The 20,244-nt window shown below is 28.8% G+C and overlaps 1 protein-coding gene across 2 annotated transcripts in view; it reads right to left on the reverse strand.

Moving 5' to 3' along the window:
- LOC106792260 (protein N-terminal asparagine amidohydrolase) overlaps window positions 1–14,254 on the reverse strand; it is a 40,949-nt gene extending 26,695 nt beyond the window's left edge. Inside the window, exons 1-3 of one of the 2 annotated variants that reach the window (XM_014758533.1) lie at window positions 13,713–14,254; window positions 13,429–13,529; window positions 82–192 (exon numbers count right to left, since the gene is read on the reverse strand). The gene's annotated coding sequence lies outside the window, so the exon portion shown is untranslated. Of the gene's footprint in view, window positions 1–81; window positions 193–13,428; window positions 13,530–13,700 lie in introns of both variants that reach the window. The other variant, XM_014758531.1, reaches the window with a different exon arrangement.
- Window positions 14,255–20,244: the final 5,990 nt, after the last annotated feature.

Here is a 20,244-nt window from a genome sequence, read left to right on the forward strand (position 1 = left end):
ATATATTATAATATAATATAATAATTATTATATTATTATTATTATTATTATTATTATAATTATTTTGAAAGAGAAACATACCTTGCTGCTTATCGTAATTCTCTTCAATAAAATGGACACGTGCCTTCCGCCATTTCTAAAATATCTTTCACCACTCCTTCCTTCCTTCCTTCCTTCTCTCCTTCTCACCCCCTGCAACAAAATTTCAATTGCATTGTTATCCGTTCTTATTTCGTCGCAGGTGAAAATGATGATAAAGAAAGAAAGAAAAAATAAAGAAAGAAAAAAAAACCGAATCAAAGAGCAAACGAATAAAATAAAATTATCTCGTAGTAAAAAATATAAAATTGACTTGAAAAATATTTCATCCACCTCGTATAAAAATTAAAATAATACGAACCGAAGCGGATGGCACATTTTTTTATGTTTTTCTTTTTTTTTTATATATATATAAAAAAGATAATATATATATATATATTTCTTTTTTATCTAATTAAAAACGATAAAAGGAAATCATTTATTTTCGAACGGAAGTCGAAACCTTTTAAATCCGGCGGGTTCAAACAATTCACCCATATTCATTTCCTCCCTTTTTTTTTTTTTATAGTTTATAGTTAAAGTATTTATAAAGGAAACAGCAGCTGGTTGCTGTGTTGGGATACTATAATAACAATATAAATTTCTTTCGATAATATTTTTGCATATTATATTACGTTTATATATATATATATATATATATATATATATATATTTCCTTAGTAGGCATACTAATGATTGAATATTAATAGTTTTTAAACCACCGACACGTGACTACGTTTTGCATCATATTATCATGACTTTATTACTTTACCTAACGACGCGTTAAATTATCCGTCTTATTTTTTCTTATTACACGCATATTTTTACAAAATTTCTTTTTTTCTTTTCATTTTCTTTTTCTTTTCCTTTTCTCGTATATTTCATTTCAACGATAATTAATTATTTGTCACAACGCGACAAAGACAACAAAGAAAAGTATGTCATATATTACCCCGGCGTTAATTACAACATACTTCTTTTATATTTAAATCTTTATTGTTTTTTCTTTTTTTTTTTTTTTTTTTTATATAAATCTTTGACACATCATATTTAATCAACGAAACATATAAAAACAAGACCATTAATTGAAATATCAATTATATTGTGAAAGTTATTTCAACAATTAATTTTCTTTTTAATTGTTCATCTTATATCGTATTTATCCATCCTATAATATAAACATTTGAATAAAAGATAAACAAAATTACAAAATACCTCACTCCCCCTTCCCCGCGTTCGTATTTCTATGAAATAAAATAATAAAAAAACCATAAGAAAAATCTTGCCTATCTCCTCCACCCTACCTTCCTTCCCCACCGGTGAACAACCCTTTTCCCATTTATTTATTTTATTTTGTTTTCTTCTTCTTCTTCTTCTTCTTATCCTTCTCGTGACACGGAATCTACCGGGTGATCGTATGCAAAATAGAAAGAGAAAGATAGATATATGCAGCAGCAACAGCAGCAAAAGGAGAAACCAACGGCAGCAACTAGCAGAGGCAAACTGAATTTGCATACAGTGGCCGTTCAAAGCTTCTCTTCTACATATTTATGGGGTACGACATCCTTCGATTGTTTTTACGCGTCCTCGTACCTACGCTCGTCTCGCCATGACTCGTCGTATTTCTTTTTATCGATGGCATTTCTCCTTTTCCCTCCCCCTCCCACCTTTCTTTTCTTTTCTGTTTTGTTTTTTTTTTAATTGTCAAATTTTTTTCTATTTCTACTTCGATTAATTATTATAATATAAGAAGACAAACGAATACTTTTCAAAAAACGCGTAGTATCATCATCTATCTTATTAAAAACTTACAAAAATATATTTGTACTCTCCTTATCTCTCTTTTTTAAGATTAATCAAATTTATTAAATGCGTCAGGGTTAATTTTATTCCACATTAAGCAGTGTAGAAATTAATTCGTTAATATTTCATTTTCATATTCATATTATTCAAAAGAATAATATTACACAGTGGTATTATAAAGATATAAATAATAAAAAAAATATCCTTAAAGACCAAACACACTTTCATTAACAACCCCTCCAGCTTTCCCCCACCCCCCTTCATCCTCACCACCCAAATAAACTAATCAATCGAAAGATTTTAATTTTAATTATACGAATTAATAACCATTTTGAAAATTAATAATCAACATTGTGTGTACAGATAAATTTCAATAAATCTAATATAACTTGTATGACAGAATAATCTTTTTGTTTCTATTTTTTTTTAAAAGAATCCTAAACGCGAAAGAGAAAATAAAAAAAAAAAAGAAATATCATTTAATCGACAAAACACAGATTGAAGAGATAAATAAAAGGTTTGTTAAAGAATATTTCTTGATAAATCTAATAATAAAACTCGACATTAGAAATAGACACTTGATTATCGTTTACTCGTACCACGGTGCATAGACCAGCAAACGTTATGCAACGATGCACCGTTCTCGGGCAACAATGCTTCCTAATGCATAAATCTCCAATGCACTATGCAAGTAAATATACACACATACACATGTATCACAATACAAAAGTATAGACGCTAGATATACATGGACATTTTCTACCTATATATACAGGGTGTCTCCTCACACTTTTATCTAGTTTCACGATTATCCTAGAAACTATTGTTAATAATAGCAATATAATTATTTCAAATACAATTTATATCATTTCAACGAAAAGCATATAATGTTTTTTTTTTTTTAAATTAATAAAATCATACAGAAAGTCAGTTTTTTTTTTTTTTAATAGAACCACACGTTTTTTATTATACCACGATCGATGTATTATAATTTGTTATTCTAAAATAATACATTTTAATACAATAAATATACAATTAATAATAAATTTGTATTCAAAAATAATGACATCAGTATAATCATTTTTTAAATTGGAATATATGGGATTATAATGTAATGGGGATCGATTTAAATGAAACACATTGTATATTTCGTTGTAACTATCTATCCTATCTATCTTTTCTAAGCTCAATTAACGCGCGAACGTTTTCCTTGCCAATTTTCTTTCTACCTCACCGACCTTTTACCTTAGCTTATTCTAGACAATTTCGACATTCTCTCTTTGCTTCTTATCTGTGAATGTTTCAATGGGTCTCTTTCTCTCTGTGTGTGTGTGTGGAGGAAGGGAGAGGGATATTTATGTTTATAGGTATGAACTTACGACAACTTTCTAAATTATCTGGTTCGGCCAATTTGCTTTGCAATTTCTCGAGACAATGCATTCCACAATCTCGTTTCTTCCTATTTGTTGATATTTAAATGTGAATTTTTGTTACACATTTGTAAATATCTAACATCTTCGTAAAACTTTCTTTCATTCTTAATATTCCTTTTTTTTTGTTTTTGTTTTTTCTTTTTTTTTTACAATATCGCGCAACTTACACAATTAGAAATTATACACGCTCATTGTACGCGTATTCTGTGCAATATTTTTTTCACATTAATATCGTGCAACGTTCACGCAATGACTTTGAATTACACACGGGAGGTGATCTATTATGCACACAGCCATCATTTTATTATATTTCGCATGTGTGTATGATAATTTTTATTTATTTATTTATTTATTCTCCCCCTCTCTCCCACCACCACCACCACCCCAATTAAGCCTCTACCAATGGTATGCAATTTTTTATTATGAGATTTTGTATAATATTTTGCGATATTATGATTACACATTAATTTGATTATTTTGTTTTGTCTTTTTTTTTTTCAATTAATTTCACGCGATGCAACACCCTGTGATGCAACTTTGAAATTAGAAACGTTTGTACTTTTTTTTCTTTCTCTTTTTTTTTATATGGGTTTGCAATGTCGCGGTTTTTGTGAAGTATCAGTAAATTATTTTATCTAATCTCTTGTAATATTATTTCTTTACACTATGGATGATTTTATTTATGGCAATTTGTAGATCGTGACGATTGTACGAGGACGGAGGACGATTAAATTAGCAATGCGAGTACGGTGATTTTACGCTCGAGTGACGCTAAGAGGAGAGTTAACTTAACGAGGGGGCAGGGGGGGCTGGTGCATAAAGCGATACGAGAAAATAAAAAGAAAAAGACAAAAAAAAAACATGATTAATTTTCTTTTTCTCTTTTTTTTTTTTAATTTTTTTTTTGCAAGAATAAGAAAAACTCGATCGACAACGTCACGTTCTTTCTTGGGGGAGGGGCGGGGAGGGGCCCCCTGACTCCTTTTTTCTTTTTCATTACTCTTGTCGCATACACACACACACACACACAAAAGAAGAATAAAAACAGAAGAAAAAGGATTGTCCTATAAAATTGAATTATGTGAGAAGGATAGGAAACGAATTAAAAAAAAGAAAAAAAAAAAAATCATGTACAAGTGCATATAAATGAAAATGATAGTAAAATGATGAGAAGGAGAAGAGGGGAGGGAAGAGGATAGAGAAAGATAGAAGAAATATAATAACGTAAATGACGTGGTGATAGATAGTAAAAAAAAAAAAAGATAACGAGAAGAGAGAAAAAAAAGGGAATACATTAAAAAAGCGAGTAGTAAATGAACGAGAAAAAGAGAGAGAGAGAGAGAGAATGAAGATGACCAGAAGAGATAGAGAGAAAGAGAGAAATCATGATAAGAATGTGAATAATAAGTGAAACGAAGAAAACAACTGGATAAATAATAGAAGTACAAAAATAAGAATGAACAAAATATTAGAATGAAGAGAAAAATAAGTAGAAGAAGAAGAAGAGGAAGAAGATAAAGAAAGATAAGAATGAAAATGATAGTAAAACGAATAGAACGAGAAGAGAGAGATAGATAGAAAGAGAAAGATAGAAAGAGAAAGATAGAAACCCGGAAGGTCTCATCTTCTTCTTCGAATTCAAAGGTCCACCACCACCAACTGGTCCCATCTCTCTCTCTTTCTCTTTCTCTCTTATTGCATAACGATATCATCCCGTTCGTAGCATCCGCATCCTAAGTTAACATAAGCCACACGAAAAGAAAGAAAGAAAGAAAGAAAGAGAAGAGAAAAAAAAAAATAAACAGAAAAAAGCAAGGAAGAAAGTAAAAGAAAGAGAAAGAGAAAGAGATAGAAGATAGATAAAGTATTGGTAAATTGTTGAAGTTGAGAATCACTGTTCGGTGTACCGGTTGTTCCACTCATGGAATGCGGTGGTTCAACTTGTGTGCGTGTATCGACTTTTTCTACTTCTGTGTTATATGCTTTGTGTATATATCTATGTGTATCCCCATATAAAGCTCTATAAGAGAGAAAAAGAATATATGAACATATACGTAAGTGTATATATGTGTATATACGTGTATGTATGTATGTAAGAGAAAAAGAAAGAGTTAGGTATATGCATATGTGTATGTGTGTTGTATGGATGTATGTGTACGAGAGAGAAAGAGAATCGTCTCGATACTATATATGAATGTATATATATATATATATATATATACATGTGTATTTATATGTGTGTATGTGTGTATATGAATGTATGCATGTACATCGTTTCTCGTTGCAGCAGTACACAAAGACTAACTGGAAACGTGCAGCGCAACTGCAGCACACGACCAACTAGAGGAGGATCTTCCGAGAAGAAACGAATCTTTTATATTATAATTTATATCGTTATATTTTATTATATTTTCTTCGTTATTAATTATTATTATTATTATTATTTTAAATATATACACGATTTATTGTAAGAGGACAAAGATAAATGTAAGATTTATCTTAGTAGAAAAAAAAAAAGAATTAAATACACACAAATTTTATAATATCTTTAATAATAGATAATAGACAAAATTTTGTGTAAAATATAAATTAATCAATTTTTCGATCGCGATTATACCAATGATCTTTATAATGAAAAATTAATTTTTTATTTGAAGAAAGGGGGTCTGGGTCTCTTTTTCGCAAATGCATTTAATATTATCGTACGAGAATGGTCAGTTATTATTATTCGAGTTAATTATTAATTATTGTGTGTGTTTTTTTTTGTTTTGATGAAGTTAATGTTATATTTTTATATCAAACGGGGAATTAAAAAGAGATAAATTAAAGGGAGAGTAAACACTCTTGCTTGTTAGAAAGCGATGTTTCAGTACAGTCCGTTCGTGCAATCGAGATCGAGAGTATCGATCGAGATAAAGAAGAAGTAGCTTTTTCTTTCAAGTTTGATCGAGCATAAAATTGAAAACAAAAGAGAAAAAAAAAAAAAAGGAAAAAAGAACAGAAAAACAAAAAAGAAAAAAATGCAAATTGTACATTTTATGTTTTCATGCACCTTGTCGGTAAATCGAAAAATTAAAAAACAATTCGAACTATCAAATCATCACTCTCTCACTCTCTCTCTCTCTCTCTCTCTCTCTCTCTCTCTCTCTCTCTCTTTTAGTTAATTAACAATTATCGAATATTCTGTTAAAAGGATGAACGATTTCAATCAATGAAATCCGAACAATGAAGAAAGGCAACGAAACGTTTTCAATATCGTCGCGCGCACACACACACACACAGACATATAAATCCAATAAATATAATTATCTAAATATTGCAATATAAAAATGTTCGCATAGTAAATTATTATTCATTTTGATAAAACGCATTGGATATTACATTTGTGTCTAAATATTGTAGTTAAATACTAACAACATCAAATTGAACGTTTGGTTTACGAATTAAAAAACAAAAAAAAAAGAAAAGAAATAATTTGTTTTATAAATAATGTGGTTGGGGCTTAACGGGTGAATAATTTTGAGGACACCCGGTGCATCTAAATTTCTCGGTCATCGTACGTTCGAAGCTAAGCTCGAGAACCCTGAGTTTCTGATTTATGTGGGCCCCAAGGGGAGTCCAGTTGCCAGGGCTCCTCCAACGTACACGCATACACACACACATACATATATATATAGCTATCAGTGAGTTGGAGGAGTGAGTACCACGAGTACACCTTAAATCGTGGAGGTGTGCGTGAGCAATGCCTTTGCCGCCGTATATTTGCCTTCCATGCAATCTAAGTTCTCATGGATGTCAGACATACAACATTTCTTTGTGTATGTGTTTGTGTGTATATATATACATGTATGTGTGTTTTAACACATTATTATCCATTTAACGTTATCCACGGTATCATCGAACGACTTGGTGTACTGTTCGAATGTACCAAACGTGATGTTCATTTAATTAAATTCATTCAAATTTGATAAATCTATTATATATATGTGTGTATACATGTATGTATGTGTATGTGAAAACTATTATTATTAATATTATACACACTTCCTTATTCTTACATATCACAATTATAATTAAATTATTTGTTAATTTCTTTTTTTTTTAATTAAATTTCCAACGAAATATAAATTTAATTAAATTATATTTACTATGTGTATTATAATTTTCGTATAATAATTATATATCATTTTTATTATTATTATTATTATAGAATGTAACTTGTGTGTGCAACATAGAAATGTATATATACGAAGCCAAGGGTTAATTAAAAATATTGATTTTCATCGTTATTATAATGGAAAAAAAAATAAAATAAAATTGTAATTATATACATTGTTAAATTTTCTCGATCGTTTAACACAAAAGAAACGATTATAAGATAATTATTCGAGATTTTAATGAGAGAACAAATTTGGAGTAACATAAAAAAGAAAAAGAATAAAAGTATTTAAAAAACAAAATGTGAAACCGTACACATACGATACGAAGAATGATAAAATTTAGAAGAAAATAAGGAAGACGTGTTCGTTCGCCTATGAAGTCAGTCAGACAATTCGCTTAAGTCGAGGATCATCGTAAAAGAACGATGATTCAGCTTTACGAGAAGTAGACAGACAATCGTGAAAGAAACTTCGCGAAGAAAAGAAAAAAAAAGAAAAAATGAAGGAGGGAAGGAAGGGAATAAGTAAAGAGAAGTACCATCGAAGGATGTTGAATCTTTTACAATCTCGAAAAATGTCATCATCTTCGATATCTTTCGTTGCATTCAAAAATCACCCCACACACACATATATCTATAAATCAAAATAATTAATAATAATGAAAAAATGATATTTATTTCGAGATAAATCATCGGAACACAGACAAAATATTTCTTAACATATATTTCGAATTTCAATACAATTTTTAAAATAATCAAACAAAAACGTATTTAAATTATTATAAACAAAAGAATATTAATTTATTATTATTCACACACACACACACACACATATATATATAAAAATAAAGAACCGGTTTTAATCATTAATTTCAATCGATTTTATCGATATATAAAATCAACTTTGTTCTACTTTTCTATAATCCATTTTATACTGTTTCTCTCGATTATGTTCAGACGAAGATAGCATAAAGAGCACGTCCTGGTGATATGTATATGTATATATACGTATGTATGTGCGTGTTTGTGTGTTAAAACATAACTGTACACTTTCACAAAGGCGGTGGACTTTAATCGGAAGGTACTTAACCGTAGTGCACGATCTAGGATTATATTAAAACCGATATCCTCGTATTCTCCTTTTACTCGAGACTAACATCAGACATACTATACTCGACCACTTTCCCACGCATATGGCTTTTCCCGTTTCTATATTCTCGAAATATGAAAACGAGATAAATAATCCTTTCCTCTTTCTCCACTTCTTCTTCTTCTTCTTCTTTTTTTTCCTCCTTCACCTCCCCTCACTATTACTACAACAACACAACAACAACAAAAACAGAAAGAAAATGTTGAAATAGGAATCATTTTCTAACGTAATTTTTAATGTGAAATGAAATAAATTAAAATAGAATATTCGTGGGATCGTATTATATAATAAATAAAGAATAAATCGTATTATAATAAATAAATGAATATATCTTAAAAATACATATTTAATAAGTTGTTATCTCTGAAAGGATTATTTATAACAAGCGAATTAAATAAATACGAAAGTAATGTACACAAGAAAAGGTAGTTATTTAAAATTGTATATACTTTAGTATTACTGTAAAAAATAGAAGGAATACTTGGTTTTATCATGTCCAAGTATTAGAGTTGATTATCTTTTGTTTAAAAATTATATAACTATTACATATATATATTAAGAATATATATTAAATCATTTCGATCAGATACATTTTATTAGATGAAAATTTGTTAATCAAAATCATCATTGTGTCAGGAACGCGTTAAAACAATTCTAAATATTAATATGGTACAGTACTGTATTAAATATACCTTAAATAATTGTTAATTAATCGATGAAAGTGTCTATTGTTGTTAAAAAACTCGGAGTATATGTTCTGTCAACCGTCTTCCTCGAAATTTACCTTGAGACTGGCACTTTCTCTTCTATGAACATTTTTTTATTTAATTTTGTTTATATGACTTTTCGAACGTTGCGCATGTGTATTAAAAGATAGAATATTCGTAATAAATAGAATCTAAGATTATAACGTTCTGATTTTATTATTTTTATCTATTTTATGTAATTATTTTTTAACCCTCCTGCGCAGTGATAACTTCGGAGGGAAGGGGTAAAATTTTCATCTAATAAAACATAAAATTAAAATATTAATTAATATTTAAAGTACGTGAAAATGTATGTAATGTTTAAATAAATGTATAATGCGTTGAAAAAATCTTAAATATAATGAGAGTGCATTAGAACATTAAAAAACATGTTAAATAATCGAAAGAATTGTCTATTGTTGTTTAAAAGCTCGGAATATATGATCTATGTACCGTCCCCTTCGAAATCCACCGTTGAAATGAGCCTTTGTCTTCTATGAAAGTTCTTTTATTTAATTTTGTTTATATGACTTACCGAAAAAAGAAATTCGATTTATTATGTTTGAAAGTTCACCGATCTTATACTCGGTGTTTTTAAATTACAATTAACATTTCCTTCGAATTATCAATCATTTTAGGATATTTTTCAAGTATCTTAGTACACGAATTTTTTTATTAAATTATTTAAATAAATAAGAAAATATATATAAGGAGAAAGATAATGATAAAAGTAATAAAAAGTGAAATGCAAAGTTTCTTGACGATATATATATATATATATATATATATATATACATATAATACATGTATATCTCAAACGTTGTTAGAAAATCATAGAAATCGTTCATAGTTCGTAGCACTCACGAGAGTTAACTTACAGTTTGAGTAGTGGTTACTTAAGCGTGGATAATAATTGCACCTTAAGTGTTGCAACTATGTAACACTGTCTGTTAAAAAATAAAAAATCTTCCTCAGTGATGAATAATACTTATCTGTTGTATATATGTACACATCTATATATATATATGATGGGTGTATATTATATATACATGTATATTCATATTTGTGCATATATATGCATCATTACTTCTATGTTTGTATGTATTCCTATTCCTGTATTTGTTTCAACGTATTGTCATTATTTTTATATGTGTGTGTAAATTTTCTCTGCACACAACATATATATATGAAAATATATTTATGAATATGAATGGGTGTTTATTACATATGTGTATGGTTGTGTGTTGGACGTGTTTGAGTGTGTGTGTGTTTGTTTGTATGTATGAGCGTGGGTATACACGAAGTGGAAACAAACGTAAGCCGACGTGAAATTAGAAAATTTCATTCACGTTTGACGCGTGTCATTCATTCTCTTCTCCTAATCTCTCTTTTAATCATCTTTTTAAACGCTAGTTAACACTTTCGAACTATCCATCAATCCATCTATCCATCTATCTATCTATCTATCTATCTATCTATCTATCTATCTATCTATCTATCTATCTATCTATCTATCTATCTAACTATCTGTCTGTCTATATATTTTTCTAACTATATCCTTAACATTTAATTTATTTTCTAATATTTTATATTATTATATAACGTAAGAGAGAAAATTATTTGTTTCATTTCATTTATATTCACAAAATAATTTATTGAATTATTATTTGATATATATACCTCATGCATTTATTTATAAAATAAAAAAAAAAGAATAAAGAATTACAAATCATTTATATTAAATTATTATCTTGTATATTTTTTCTTTTCTTATTTTTCATAAAAAAAAAGAATCTGCGTGTATGTATAAATGTGATAGTAAGTGATAAGTGTGATCAGAATAAAAGGTCAATTGGATGATCTTGGCTTTGACTACGTTTTAAAAAAATATCAAACCCTTTAACGATCTATCTGTCCCTTCGAGTTGTTTCTTAATCATTGATCGAATGTCGTGAAAGATCGTGGAAGAGTTAATGTCATGCTCATTAACGTACTCATTTTTTATTTTTATTTTCTTTCTGAATTAACATACTGTGAATCCTTCTGTAAGTGATTATTAAAAACGATTTCAATGAAACCTAATTAAACTGAAGATAAATAAGTATTAAGTAACAATAATACTAATAATAATAAAAATGAATAAAAAAAATAGGTACACTATAATTTTAAGTAACAATAATGTAATTAAACGAACTAGCCTAAAGTAATACTTTGTTTGTTTCAATTTAAAAGTAAATTTTTAATTGATTTATCAAAAATTATTATTATTATTATTATTATTATTATTATTTTAATACATGGTGAAACGTGTGATTTAAAATTGTTCACTTTATTTGTTCATTTATCTCTCTAATCACGGAAAGAATAATTTATCTTTTTCGATAAATAGAAATGATAAAAAAATTTATTGCAATATAAAGGGTTAATACTTTCGTAAGATATTGAGCTACAACGATGAGAAAGAAGACTCTTATGACTTTTACGAGGCAAGACGGTCAGGAAATCACAGTCATAACTCTAATTTTATCGTTTGCTCGCTTGCTTTTCACCTCTCAAGAACAACGTGTGTATCGTTTTCTTCCTTTACTTTCCTATCTATCTAATTAAACATACGTTTTTTCTTTTCATTTATATTATTCTAATTTACTCATATTAAATCTTTCTTTTTTTTTTTTCTTCAAAATTTCAAATCTTCAATTTATCCAAATTTTACATTATTTCTAATTAATTTAACTATTCTTTCTTTTTTATTTGTCTAATTGTTTCACTTATTAATATGTTTGTATTTCTTTTTCTTATTAACGATATCTAATTAAAAATACCGGAATGCAAACGACCTCAATTATAATATATTCTAAGCACGTTTCTTAAAGATCTATCTTCAAGATTTAATAGCTTTTTTTTCAAGAGACTAAGAAAGAGAGAGTCAGTGTAATAGATAAGATCCAATGATAATCTTTATAAAACTTATTATTATTATTTATTAATTACTTTTATCATTTTTACTATCAAATTTGCCTTTAAAAAATAAAATACAAAAAATATACAGGGTTGTTCAGTAACTGGTGATAGAAACAAGCAAGAGATATTTTTACAAGAAAAACCAATTGTAAATTAATAATATGTATGGAATCTAACTAGTAAATATATGACTCTATTTTTGAGAAAAATAAATTTGAATATTTGTCAAGTACTTATGTACTTGACCGAGCTTGCAACTCTGAGAATTAAAAACCTTGTTCGATAAATATAAGAGTAAAACCGATGCAAAAGATATTATCATATTGACAATATTTTTAAACATATTAAAAAGCATAAGAATGTTTTCCAAAATATTCAAAAGTAATATAATGAGAATCCATTGAATTAAAACTAAATGGGTGCATTAAATATAAAAGTATTTGTACGGTAGTAATAATATTTCCATACCAATACTACTATGCGAATAATTTATTCTGTCGCTGTGTATATCTAAAGAACAGTATGTTAAACATAAAAATAACATACAAACTGATTAATAACAGTTCTAACTTATGAAACGTTTCCACTTGTTCACAGTCGAATGGTTAAGAACGTTTGCCAAAGTGACTCGACAAAAACAATCTCTACATACATTCCATTCTTAAATCCTTACTCGATAAATTATTACCTATTACTTTATATTCACATTATATAATGTCAATCATTATATTTTATAATATTCTTACTATTACAAAATTAAATAAATCCAAGTGCGTATAATCTAATCGAATACTCATATTTATTAAGACGTTAACGTATAAGCTTTGAGCAAAGTTTAACGCATTACTTAAAACCATCATAATTAAATCTAAAATTATTCCAAACATTATTTTATTTAAAATAAATTATAATAAATTAAAACAATAAACATAAATAAACAAAATATGCAAATATTTGTGTATTCAATTGACTTTAATCCATGAAGTTATATTTCTAAATATAAAATACATCAAATAAAATTTTTTAAAATATAAGACAAAAATAAAATAAATAAAAACAAACAAAAATGCAAATAAATCAACAATGATAAAAACTCACCGTATAATACGGAATGTTTTTCTAAAACAATTCGGTATGATCCAATAAGAAAAGTAATTTGTAGACAATTTTGTAGTTCCAAAGATTCTTGCCTGTTGAACCTGAGGACGGGTTGCGAATCACAGAATAGTTGGAGTAAGAAAGACAGGAAGATAGAAAGAAAGAAATAAAGAAAGAAAAAGAGAAAGAGAGAGAGTAGAATTTTTAAGAGAAAAATAAAGGTAATTGAGAATGAGAGTGAGAGAGATAGAAACTCGTAAAATCGTGGTTACGCAACACGCAACTGGTGGCACACACGCGACGCAACACGATCAAAAACAAAACGTCAGTGTCGTGTCTTCCTCGTCATTTGATTTTTTCTCCTCCTCTTCTTCTTCTTATTCTTCTTATTCTTCTTATTCTTTTTATTTTCTTTCTCTTCTTTTTATTCTTCTTATTCGTTGGTGCACACGATACAAGCGTACACGGGTTTGAAAGATAAAAAAAAAAAAAAAAGAATTAAGAATAAAAATAAAAGATGTGATACACGAGATAAAAAAAGATAGAATAAGAAGATAGAAAACGAGTAATAAAAAAGAGAGAATAGAAATTCAACTCTAGATTACGAATGCGTGATCGTAGTATAAGCGAGTCACTATTTTCACGACGAACCACCGTGAGCTTTCACAATAATAATAATGTATCTATTTATTCATGTATATACTTGTGTAGATATAACAAAGCTGACAGTTGCATGAAGTAAGAAAAAGAAAAACAAGGTATTTTTTAACAGAATTTTCAACGTGCCTACACCCGTCTGCTACGCCATCCGCACTGCCAACAGATTCTCTATGTCAATTCGTCTACACTACGGTACCGAACAACTACCTTCGGACGTTTCCGTCACCTCCTCGGCGAAGACCCGAACTAATAATGCATCGCGTGCAGCGCCAATATTCACAGTGCCATCTATCAATGCTATCACGAACTTTTTTCTCGATGCACTTTACCTGTCGGTAAGTTAGCGATTTTTATTTTTATTTTAAATTAAATTAATTAAATCTATTTTTTATTAGGCTAATCGCATGATCGACAAAATAACAATTTTTAGTTATGTATTTTTCATTTTTTACGAGATATACGTGTAATTTATTTTATTTAGAAAAAAATTGTATCTTATGTTAATGAGAGGTATATTTTTGAAATTTTTATACGCAATAATGAATATTTATAATTAGTTGATTTAACGTAAAATATATTAAATATATTTGCGAGATTTATTGTTAACTATGGAACAGAATATTCTACACTTTTATAATCATATTGATAAATATTGAAAAAGAAAAGAAAAAAAAAAGAAGAGAAAATTTACAAAAATATAAATAATTAACGAACGGCGGTGGGGAAATCTATTTTATTTGAATATTTTTGCAAACAGATCTCTCTAACGTTGAATTGAAAATAAATCAAGAAAAATAAATATATTTCGATAATGTATATAATCTCGATAACAATAATCGCATGATTTCTTGCTAAACACGAGTAATCTTATTTACACGTAATAATTTATTCTCGAAACATCGTAACTCGTATCGAAAAAAAAAAGTTACCGTTTAAAAGTACTTCCTTACATTCGTGTATTAATTCGAATCGTTGAGATAATCAACAAAAAAGAAAGAAAGAGAGAGAAAGAAGATGTAACCGCATTTTCTAAGCATTGAAGTCACTGAACATACGTACCAAGTGATTCGATAATTTGCATGTTCCTGAGAATTTTTGTGTTAAGTTTTTTTGAATTTAAACACAATTATATTGTAATAAAAATATATATATATATATAATATTTATATTAAATATAAATACTGATATATATTATATATGATATATATACAATTTATACAACATATTGGATTGTTCGAAAAGTAATTTCATTTTTAGCGCGGATATTTTGTTAGTCACGTTTACTTATACCGAACCTTTTATTTACCATTGAAAAAACGATGTTTCTTTCCGAATAATCTAACAAAAATTAAAGATGATCGAACACGCGTATATATAAATATATCGCTCGTTATATTTTCGGCATTAAAATCTCTCCCTCCTAGTGTATTGTAATAAGAACCCAGAATAGGAGGAGGAGGAGGAGGAAGCAAAGCTTAACTAACTCTTCTTATTGGTCGATATACTCGTATAATCAAGTCTCATATCGTAATACCATTCGGTAGAGTTGTTTACATATATATCATTTATGTATATATACATATACTACGACATAAATCTTGACACTATCGAGAATTTTCCTTACCATAAGTTTCTTTCTTCTACAATTTTTCTTCCTTCCCTTATCAGAGACACTCTGCGTAACAAAACATTGTGCTTGTATAGTAAATTATCAGTATAACTGATTACTTACTTTAGTTGTTGCCGACAGAAAGCTGATATAAAACATTTTATACTATTCGTACAAATCCTTCCAACGTTTTAATGATAATTTTTGTATATTTCCTTGTTAGAATACAATTTATCATAACTTTTGATTAATCTGTATTTTCTTATAAAAATACGATCGTATGTATATTGTAATACTAATTGTTCGTTTACTATGAACATATGAAGTATCTGCAGAATTAAATTTCGAGTTGTACATCAATTGTTCCAATATTTAATCAATTCGATTTGAATCGTGACACAATATCGTATCGTCTTGATTACATTGTATTGATAACAAACAAGAAAACAATTAATATTATCTCATCGAAATGAACACTGAAATTAAAATAAATAAATTAAATGAAGTACAAAAATTATTCAATAAAATGTTGTAATCGAATTGTATAGTAATATTTATGCTACCTGAATGATAATTAAACATTTTATAAAAACGTTCTTTCGTCTCTCGAAAGCAATTAAAATTAAAATGAAAATAAAACAAATAATCGAACGCGAACAATCGATATCGAGATATCGAGATTTTCGATATAGAAGCAATTTGACATAAATTTAAATAAAAGAAAACTAGAAAAAAAGAGAGAGAGAGAGAAAGAGAAAGAAAGAGGGAAAAATAAAACGAAAGAAATAAAAATAAGAGACCACCAATGTGTAAGCCAATCAAAAGGCTCTCGTCGGTGGCGCGTTAAAATTTCGCGCAAAGGAATTTTTGAATTCGCGAATAAGAACGATTCCGTTTGGTTTGATACGTTGGTGGTAATGGCGGTGGCAAACAGTCCCCCATGCGCGTATTCGATCGATAAAAGCAACAGTAACACCAGCAGCAGCAGTAGCAGCATCAAATATTGGTGGTAGTATTTGTCATGGTGGCGGGGATGATGACGACGACGTTTATATCTACGACGCGATGACGACGACAACGAGAGGGGTGTTCGTGAAATTTTGTAAAGACAGCGCTTTGCCCGCCATCTGTCAGGAATAATACGAAACATAGGCGCATTTTATCTCGTCTACTTTTCATCCCCTCCAACTTACAAGCTCACTCTCTCTCTATTTGATTCTCTCTTTCTGTTTCACTCATTCATACTCTCTCTTTCTTTTTCTTACTCTCTCTTGCTCTCTCTCTTGCTCTGATACGACTCATCGGCGAAGCTTAAAGCGCATCGAAGATGGCGACGGAGGGTAGGGTCGAGCTAGTCGCTTAGAAAGGAAGCTTCCTCCTCGTCGTTTAAACGGCCGTAAACGTCGACGTAATGTCGTTTCTGGTAAGTAAGAAGCTTTTCTTCGCGATCTTCTTATAACCGAACATTTTTTTTTCAATGATGCTTTTAGCGTAAGAATTTAATTAGAAGATTTTGATTGATATAAGAGAAAGAGAGAGAGAGAGAAAGAGAGAGAGAAAGTAATAGAGGGAGTGAGAGAGACAGAGATAGAGAGAGAGAGGAACGGCGGGAAAATGGTGGTAGTTCGAAACGATGAAATCTCGAAAACGAATAGTTGTACACTACAAACGTTTCTTCCTTCCCTGGGAAGTTCAATGCGCTACGAACTAGCATCGTGCGCGTTGTGTGGATCAAAAAGAAAATGGGAGCATGATTTATACGCGCGCGTGTATGTGTGTATACATATATATGCATATATGCATCCATAAGTACTTTACCAGTTTATACATACTCGCGTATGTGTATATACTGTGTATATATTTAGTTTGATGGTAGTAACGAGCATGCACACGTGCGCGGTGAATCTTCTTTTTCTCTTTCTGTCTTTTTCTTTCTTTCTTTCTTTCTTTTCTTTCTTTCTTTTACGAATGAACGAACGAACAAACAAATGTCTGTCCAGTTAATCTATATAATGCTACGAATGAGTGCGAGAGAGAAAGAGAGTAGAAAATCGACGCTTCCATTACGCGACGTTGGGCGACGAATCAAAATTTCTTTCCTGACGTCACCCACACGATCATCCTTCTGATATAGTACATTTCCGACGACATTACGTATGTCGAGCAATTTGATTGGTCGAGAATCTTTTTCAAAAACATTTTTGTTTTAAAATTAATTATACTTATTATTAGATCGTACTTATATATATATATATATATTTATATACATATCTGTGTGTGTATGTGCATTTATTTGCTCGTCTAAAATTAATTAGTATTATTATTAAATCATACACACATGTATATATAAGTATACGTGTGTGTATTTATAATGAAAGGATAATCGATTTCTGACGATCGAACGATTATTTAAACACGTGATCGAACGAGATGTTTTCGATGCTAAAGGTCACTCATATATGGGGTATTGAGATTAACATGATTTTAACATTTAATCAAGTTTATTATGTATCTCGAATTTAGATCGAATTCCTATACGAATTCCTATACGAATTAAATCTTACACACAAAGACATATTATAATATATACGATATACATATACGATTCAAAGAAAATTTATCATTTTTCTTTCCATGATTTATAATACCGTTCCTTTTTTTTCTTTTTTACTATATGTAATTATGTGTGTGTATATATGGGATCTGTATTAAAAAGAAGACAGAAAGAGTAATTTCGATGAGAACTTGATGCTGCTTATGGCGTTCGAGCAAAATCATCGACGGAAATTGATCGTCTTATATACTCGTATATTTTCTGATTCGGTCACGTAACTTTTATATATACTTATATACATATATTATATTATATTAATGTTACAAGTTGATTCTAACATAGATACTTCCAAGATAACAAATAGATATCATTTATCTAATTATTATATGTATATAATGTTTTTATAAATTAAAATAAATTATCATTACACACAAATTTCATATAATAACTCTTTTTAATAGATGCATACATTTTTCTAATGCACATGCAATCTGATTTACGATTATCATATCAATATTGATGTCTTTAACGTGCTCCTCCAGTATAGAAAAAAAAAAAAAAGAAAGAATAAGAAAATAATAGGAACAATCTTTTCTCAGAGTCTCGTTGTTGTGTTTTACAATCTCTAAGCAACGTTAAAGTCGACCTTTTAAAATCCAATTTACGAGTTTGAACGATCTGATTTCTTATTCTTACTCTCTCTCTCTCTCTCTCTCTCTCTCTCTCTCTCTCTCTCCTCTCTCTTTATTATTAAAATCTTTATTCAAAGCTTTTCTAACTAATCTAAAAAAAATTTTGTGGCCAAAAGAAAAACAAGCAATAACTGTGCTAACCAAAGACCTAATTTTTTCTCGATGGAAGAATTAAAGCAAAAAGGGAGTCCTTTCGTAATATTCCTTTATTTCAGATGGTGGTGGTGGTGGGTACTTTTTCCTAACTAGGATTTTTCCCAAAAATAAGGAACGGGATGTGCTACCGAGTTACTCTAACTAACAAATTTATTACAATTATCTATACTATTATTCGCATTTATTCTTAATAAGAAGAAAAACATCAGAAGAAAAGTAATACAATAATAAACTATTAATTAATCGATCAACGCGTATAGGATTTAATCTGATAATAGAAGAAATTGTTGTTTAAAATTTCAAGAAATCTAGTCACGCGCAGGGGTTGGAGAATTATAACACCAACTGCAGTAAAAAAAAAGAAAAATCAGAGAATTAATCTGATTAAATCTAAAGGACATAGACCAAAGAAAATTCATTCTGAATGGAACGAAATTAAAAGATTCCATTTGGGAATTACATAAAGGAAGAATTCAAAGGATCAACAAGTTGAAACTGTTCAAAACGATTATCAAAAAGGAAACTCATATCGATCTCGTGTTCAAAAATATCAGGTTCTCTAAAAAAGAAAGTTGACTTTACTTATCGTGTAAAATCAAATACATCAAATTAATATAAATTAAAACAAAAATATAAAAAATTAAACAAGAAGATTCCAAGATATTATGCACTCTACGAAAGCTTGGCTTTTATGATAGATAAAATCAAATACAACAAATTCATATTAAATTTCAACCAAAGATATAGAGAAATAGAAAAACGAGTATTATTAATATATACATATATATATATATATATTTATTGTGCTGTCCGATGACATATAAATATAACTTTAACATAAATAGGAAGGATTATCAAATAATATATATATAAAAAGAAAAAGAACAAAATAAAGAAAAGAAAGGAAAATAATAATGAAATAAATAAATAAATAAATAAAAAAAAAAAAAGAGAAAATTATTCCTAATAGAGAAGACAATTTTAAGTTAGTCCTCCCTACTTGATGGAAAAAGGGAAGTGAAAGGTGATAGGTAGTGACGAGAGGTTGAGAATTAAGGGGTGGAGAGAGGGTTGGAATGGTACAGAAGTAGAGAGAGAGAGAAGAAAGAGAAGAAGAAGGAGAAGAAGAGAAGAAGAAGAAGAAG

The sequence above is a fragment of the Polistes canadensis genome, unplaced genomic scaffold (genome assembly GCF_001313835.1).
Source record: "Polistes canadensis isolate GaletaPanama2010 unplaced genomic scaffold, ASM131383v1 scaffold_398, whole genome shotgun sequence".
Lineage (NCBI taxonomy): Eukaryota > Metazoa > Arthropoda > Insecta > Hymenoptera > Vespidae > Polistes > Polistes canadensis.